This window comes from Coffea arabica, chromosome 2e, assembly GCF_036785885.1.
Source record: "Coffea arabica cultivar ET-39 chromosome 2e, Coffea Arabica ET-39 HiFi, whole genome shotgun sequence".
NCBI lineage: Eukaryota > Viridiplantae > Streptophyta > Magnoliopsida > Gentianales > Rubiaceae > Coffea > Coffea arabica.
This window is the reverse complement of record NC_092313.1, coordinates 39,314,739-39,322,089: the sequence shown is the minus strand read 5'-3', so window position 1 is coordinate 39,322,089 and position 7,351 is coordinate 39,314,739. Positions and strand designations below refer to the sequence as shown.

At 36.4% G+C, this 7,351-nt stretch overlaps 1 pseudogene; it reads left to right on the top strand.

Moving 5' to 3' along the window:
• The first annotated feature begins 1,808 nt into the window (after positions 1–1,808).
• Positions 1,809–5,192, top strand: LOC113729057 (annexin D3-like; annotated as a pseudogene).
• Positions 5,193–7,351: the final 2,159 nt, after the last annotated feature.

Genomic DNA, 7,351 nt, shown 5'->3' with positions numbered 1-7,351 from the left:
TAGATCACAATGAATCATCTCAAAAATTTCATTTGCTTGATTTTCACTAGAATAAAATGCTGCCCTAGTCTGCTTGGCCCTTAAACAAATATCACATGGTTTTTCTTTAACTAAACTACTACCACCAGAATTAACCTGAGAAAGTAACTCTACTATTTTTGTAGATGGATGTCCCATTCTCCTATGCCACAGGTCAATGGTTTCTAGACGATTTGCATTACATGCCTTGATTTCTGCCATAGACTTGAGGTAGTAAAGCCCTTCGCGTCGTTCACCCACTCCAATCACCATCCTCGAAGCAGGGTCCTGTATAACGCATAATTTTTTAGTGAACAGGATAAAACAATCTAATTCATCAAGCAATTGTGACACTGAAATTAAATTGCAATTCAAGTTTGGGACATAAAGTGCATTTTTCAACTTTATGTATTCACCCAAACGAACCGACCCTTCTTTTAAGGCCATTGTTTGGTTGCCATCCGGCAACCCCACTGCACAGCCCAATAATTCTTTCAAATCAGTCATACATGCTAAACTTCCTGTCATATGGTGGGAGGCGCCTGAATCAATTATCCAGTTCAAAGAATTCTTACCAGACAACTTCTCATTGGTACCCGATTTGCAAGAATTTAGCAAACTTAAAAAGGCAGCCCACTGGTCGCTACTCATCAATCCATGCGCTGCATGTTCCCCTTTTGCAGCTTCTGCCGACAAGGAGGACTGACTAACCATCTGAGCAGAGTTAGCTCTAGGTGCACTCCCACGTCCGCGTCCTGAATTTTGGTTCCCGCGTCCACGTCCTGATCCGCGTCCAATCCCCTTGGGCCGATCACCCCACCAATCAAGATATCCGATGAGTTGAAAACAGCTTTCAGCATCATGTCCACCACGGTTGCAGTATGAGCATAAAACTGGCTTATCATTTGTCCCAGTTCCAGGTCTTCTGCCTCCTGTGTTGGCATGAATAGCAAAGCTCATGGGTTCCCCACGTCCCTCCTTTTCTTTTGACATATTCCGGACACGCTCCTTTTGACATATCAAAGAGTATGCCTTGCTGACGCTAGGCAGCGGTTCAGTGCTTAGAATGTTGGAACGAATCGTTCCATACATCGCGTCGTCCAAACCCAACAAGAATTGGTGGAGTTTTTCTTCCTCACGCTTCTTGTCAAATTGAACTGAGAGATTGCACGTGCATCTTCCACATTGACATGTCGGAATCTGATCATAGTTCGCAAGTTCTTCCCATAATTGCTTCAACTTTCCATAGTAGGTCACAATTGGAAGTCCTCGCTGTTTCCACTCTGCAAGTTCCCCTTTGATCTGTTGAACTCGAGGCTCGTTAGCAATAGAAAACCTTTCTCGGATATCTTCCCACAAATCGTTTGCGATCTCCATATAAGTTATGGTAGATCGTAGAGTTGGTTCTATGGTATTGAGAATCCATGATACCACCATTGAATTCACAGTCCACCAATCCTCCAGATCGGGAGAATCCTCATCGGGTTGCTTCACCGTTCCATCAATAAAGCCACACTTCTTCTTGGCTCTCAACGCGGTTCGCACTGCTCGAACCCATTCATCGTAGTTGTCCCCTTTCAATTGTACCTGGGTGATAATATTCCCAGGATTGTCGTTCGCCGTCAAGATGTATGGTGCGACAAATTTTCTTCCTTCACCATTCTGTTTCTTCGTGTCGTCGTTCATGGCTCTGGTACCATGAAAAGAAATTGTGGAAAAAGTCTTCCCATCCTTTCATGACCCTCAGGCCCCAAAATATATACAAAGCAAAGCCAAAATCGAAAAAGGTAATGGTTCCTAATTCTACCGTAACTACAAAAAGGAAATCAATTCCTACTCTATCTCGACTACCAAAACAATTACCAAAGAATAACTACCAAAAACAGAGCTCCTATCTTTACGCAATTACAGCCCAAATATATGCACAAAATATACACACAATATTCTGCAATCTCCAATAACTTCCGGATGTTGTTCCTTCTCCAAGGCAAGACTGTGAAAGACTCAGAAAAGCCTTCCAAGGTCCATTCAATCTCTTCATTTTCAATTTTTGTTCTGTTTCTTCTTAATCTAAATTCTGTGGCTTTTGTTTTCTTTTCGTTTCTCTTTTGCATATAGTAGTACAAACACCTCCTGGTACTACTACATGTTTGAATGTAGTTTTGTGCTATTCATGTATTCTGGATTCATGGTTAGGCCTGGGAACCGACGAAAAGGCAGTCATAAAGGTGTTGGGACATAGAAATGCAAGTCAGAGGAGGATAATCGGAGAAACTTATCAGCAGCTTTACAATAAGTGCCTCATTGATGATCTTAATGCTGAATTGTCCGGTGACTTCAGGGTAACTTTCAGAATTTCCTTTTAATTGTTGGTGATAATAAGATTTTCAGTCCCTAAAGGGATAACTCAGACTTTTCTACACTTTTTATGAATTAGTACTAAACATTGCTAATTTAGTTGGTATTTCCGGTAGGAAGTCAGGTACTGATTAGTTCAATTTAAGTTCAAGAAACTCAACACTTAGTTTAATTGCCTGACATGGAAACTATCTAACTAATGATTATAATATCAAGTGACAGAAAGCTGTTATCCTGTGGATTTATGATCCTCCTGAAAGAGATGCAAGGCTGGCAAATGAAGCCTTGAATTCCAGGAGGAAAGGTGTCAATGAACTGCAAGTAATTGTTGAGATAGCATGTGCATCATCTCCTCACCATTTGATTGCTGTAAGACAAGCATATTCAATTCTATGCGACAGTTCACTTGAAGAAGACATCATATCAAATGTTCCAATGTCTCTCCAAAAGGTAAATTTAAGCCCTCATATAATATCCGTGTAACTAAACATAGTTCTGTTGTCCTTTTAACTGATCAAGAATGCATTTTGGCAAATTTTTGTTGATTTTTTCCCAGTTGAATCTTTTCATTTTCTTAGAGTTGGCTTTTTGTTATTGGTTTTCCTCAACTTTAAGACTTTTTGTAATGCGTTTCAGAATGCTTACAGCCTAGATTTTGATAGCTCAATATTCATCCATTTCTAGCTCTCAGAAATATTTTGTTATTCTGGAATATGGTGTTTCAGAAGTTATAACTAATAGATGCATATTTCGTCAGGTTTTGGTTAGTTTAGTCAGTTCCTATAGATATGACAAGAAAGTAGTTGATTCTGCTATTGCCAATTCTGAAGCTGCCAAGCTACATGAAGTTATCAAGACGAAGAAATTAGATCACGATGATTTTCTGTCCATCCTTAGCACCAGAAATGTTTTCCAGCTGAAAGAAACTTTCCTGCATCACAAGAAAAACTATGGAAATTCCATAGATGAGGTTCAGTTCTGACTAAAAGAAGCTAATTATTTGACAAACACCTCCTAGTATTTTGCTTCCTAACTTTCCAGAACACTCTGTCAGGACATTTTGAATTGTCGCAAAGGAAATTTGGAATCCATTTTGAAGGTGGCCATTTGGTGCATTGACGCCCCTGAAAAGCACTTTGCAGAGGTAACACAAAACTCAAATGAGCTGGCAGCATTGTTTCTGATACAATTCCACTTAGTTCCCTACTAGACAGATTATAAGACTCGGCAGAATGTTGAGTTTGTGGAGTTTCATTTTTACACTCCGTCCATCTTAAGGTAATTTGCTCTTGGAAATAGTCAACCCAAAAGCCAGTGTCATTCGATTGATGACTAAATTGGACAAGTTAGTCCTGCTTGGCAATGTAGATTGTAGGCAATTTAACTGGTACTGTGTGCTTCATTCTCACATCCTAATGTACTAAACCCTCCTAAACTTTATCCTTAGTTGCGCTTTACCCTCTGAACTTATTAAATAAGCACTTTGTCTCCCTATTTAACATTTTAAGACAAAAGTGCCCTTGGTATTTTATTTTATTTCTTTTTTTATTCATTACTTTCTTTTATTTTTTCGTTTACTATTTTCTTTTATTTTTCACTTCTCTTATGTCACTATTTTATTTCACTTACCTACTAGTATTACTAATTTGTATGTTTATTATAATATTGTAATTATCTTTTACTTATAATTTTATTCATTTTTTATTTAATTACACTATTAGAAAATTCAAGACAAATTAAATAGCATAAAAAATTAATATATGTCTATCATAATAAAAAAGTGTATATTTTAGCAATTTGACTATTTCAAAAAATATTAACATAAGTGCATAGTTGATTGACCACTATGTTATTACAATTCAAATTTGTTGCTATTGTTATTAAAAATTAATTTATTTTAAGCTCTAAATATGCTGATTTAAATAATATATGAAATAATTTATGCGTATAGATAATATATATTTTATTATAGTATAGACTTTATGATAATTATTATTTTCAATAACAAAAAACTAAAAAGGATAGAAATAAATAAAAGATAAGTTTAAGAAGATTAAAATTAATATATGGATAATAGTAGCAAATAGAAAAACTAGTTGATCACATAAGAGAAGGAGAAAAATCTTAAAAACATGAAAAGGAAAATTAGAAAAGGGCGAAAAAGAAAAAATAAATAAAATAATAATTAATATGGAAGAGGTACTTTTGTCCTAAAATATAAAATAGGGGGCAAAATGCCTATTTATTGAGTTGAGAGAGCTAAAATGCAATTAAGGATAAAGTTTAGTTGGGGTTTAGTGCATTTAACCCATTTATAAATTAGTAAAAAATTTTTGTGGAACTATAAAAAATAAATGATACTACTGACTACTTGATAATCTACATGGTTTTTCTATTTCTATTTTTCTATTTTCTATTTGCAATCCCATATTTTGATTTGAAAATTTCAGGTGATTAGAGCTTCCATTGTTGGGCTTGGGACTGATGAGGATTCTCTGACTAGGGTGATAGTAACTCGAGCAGAGATAGATATGATGAAAGTTAAGGGAGAATATTTCAACACCAACAAAACCAGTCTTGATAGTGCAGTTATTGGTGACACTTCAGGGGATTATCAAGATTTCCTCATGGCTTTATTGGAACAAACGTCTAAATTGCTGCACATGGCAAGGATCCTATCCTCTATTCATATGAATGTATGATTGCAATCAAATGTTAGGCAAATATTGATTGGAAAGTCAGATTTTAAGAATATTGATTTTTACATGTATATTAGGTATGTGAAGTTACTTGAATAAAACTACGTTTGATTTCTATTTAGAAATTCCAAATTACTCGAATAGGCTATTTCTAGCTAAATAGTCACTTTTCATCATAGAACTCAATCTTTTCCTACTTTAACTAAATCAAAGAACGAGGTATCAGACTACTTACATGGTTCTTAAAAATCTAAAGTACAGTTATTCTATTCACCGAAACTTTTCACAAGAGTGTAGTTCATATCTCAATTAGACAGTTCCTAGTTGTAGGATAAACTAGAATGGATATTGAAGAAGGGTAAGGACAAGTGTCCTTAAACTGGTTCTTGGGGTTGACAAGGGTTTACTTGTCAATTTTCGTTAAAAAGTTATGACACTTGTCAAGAGAGGATATAGGTGTTGAGGAAGGCTAAATGTGACACCTCAGCAAATGATCTCGAGTTCGAGGTCTTGTGTCTGCATGAGGCACTATTCACTAGTAATGGATCTACCCAACTTACCTATCAAGGAGCTAGTATAAAGGCAAGATCAAGCAATAAAGCGAGGGCTAGTGACAATTTTTACTCTCTCCATCTTTACTATTCCATCTTTAATTATTTTCAATACTCCATACTGATTTAAGCATCAAAGCTTGTTACGGGGAATTAGCCTTGTCATTTTCTTTATAGATTTAGAAATCAGCGAAGCAAATAAGTGATCTTCAAGAGGCCTTTCTTTTGGAACCGTGACTTCCATTTTCTCCCACTTCTCAACATCTAAAATTGGCACTATCTATAGGAAGCCACATACATTCTTTCCCAGTTGAATTTCTCTTGTTAACTTTAACTAATAATTTGCAATGTGGAAAATGAAGCAATCCAAAAGACACCAAGGTTCAACTAGTTCTCCTCCCACCGGAAATAAGGATAAAGGAGTAGACAACTTCATGTAGACTCAGTTGGAGATAAAAATACAAGAAGAAAGTCAGCAACTTCCATCATCGGTAGAAATGAGTTATTTTTTGGCCTAGAATTTTCATCTCATCTAGAAACTGGTACAATGATAGGAACAATAGTAGTAACAAATGCCCAAGAAGGACACAAGGGACAACAAAAAGCCAATGTATTCTCCCCTACATCCGGATGAAAGCTCAGATGAAGAATCTAGCCCAGAAAATAGATCATTGAAGCGATACAGAGCTAAATTAGGATTCGTGAGACCATATCATCATATATTGGATTTGTCGCTTGAGCTAAATAACCCAATTTGAAAGTGGTACCAATCATTGAAGATGAGGATGATCAGGTCTTGGGAAGCTCAGGAAGCTTGTATTACCTCAACAAAAATTCATTCACTAAAGAGATCCAGAAGTATCCACTTCCTCTGGGGCTCACATTACCTCACCTTGAGATGTATGATGCCACTAGTGATCCTAATATGCATATGAGTCAATTTGTAACTTGCATGCAATTGTAGAATTCCTCAGATGTAACTACGTTGATAGGGAATGCAAGGTTGTGGTATCACGATCTCTTCGCACAAAGACTTGGGGGGCCTTTTCTTGCATATCCAAAAGTTCAAATATGAAAGAATCGAGGTCATGGGCAGAGACGAAAAAAATAATGGCTTTATTTATGCATCATGGATTGCAGTCGAGAGAGCTTTACACCAAGTTTGCTAGGTGACCTACCCTTATCGTGCAAGAAATGCTCCATTGAGTTCATGACCATGCAAAGATTGAGGAAGCTAATAGGTCGAAGAGAGATTTGGAAAGAGCACATGATGACAAGTGAAAGAAAGAGCAATCACAAAAGGGGAAAATTGATACCAATGGTAGCAAAAAGTTTGGATTTGACTGATTGGGGAAGGGAAAAAAGTTGCAGGACAATGATCTTACCTTTCTCACAACTAGCAAGTTGCAGATCTTAGCATCGAGAATGAAGGAATTCTCAGAAAACCTAATCATATGATAAGACCTATAGAAAAGTTAAATAAGAGCTTGTATTGTGCTTTTTATAGGGATATGACCTATCTTACTAATGATTGCAACGATCTCAAGAGGGAGATTAAATTTCAAATCAAGTAGGGAAATTTGAAGCAATTTGTACAACAAGCTAGGGATGCAAGTTACCAAAGAGATTATCATGTAGGTTGTGGATGATATCGACTTGATCAAGTAGGATACCACACCAATTGTGAAGGATAATATGGACTTGATAACCAAGTCCAGCAGATAG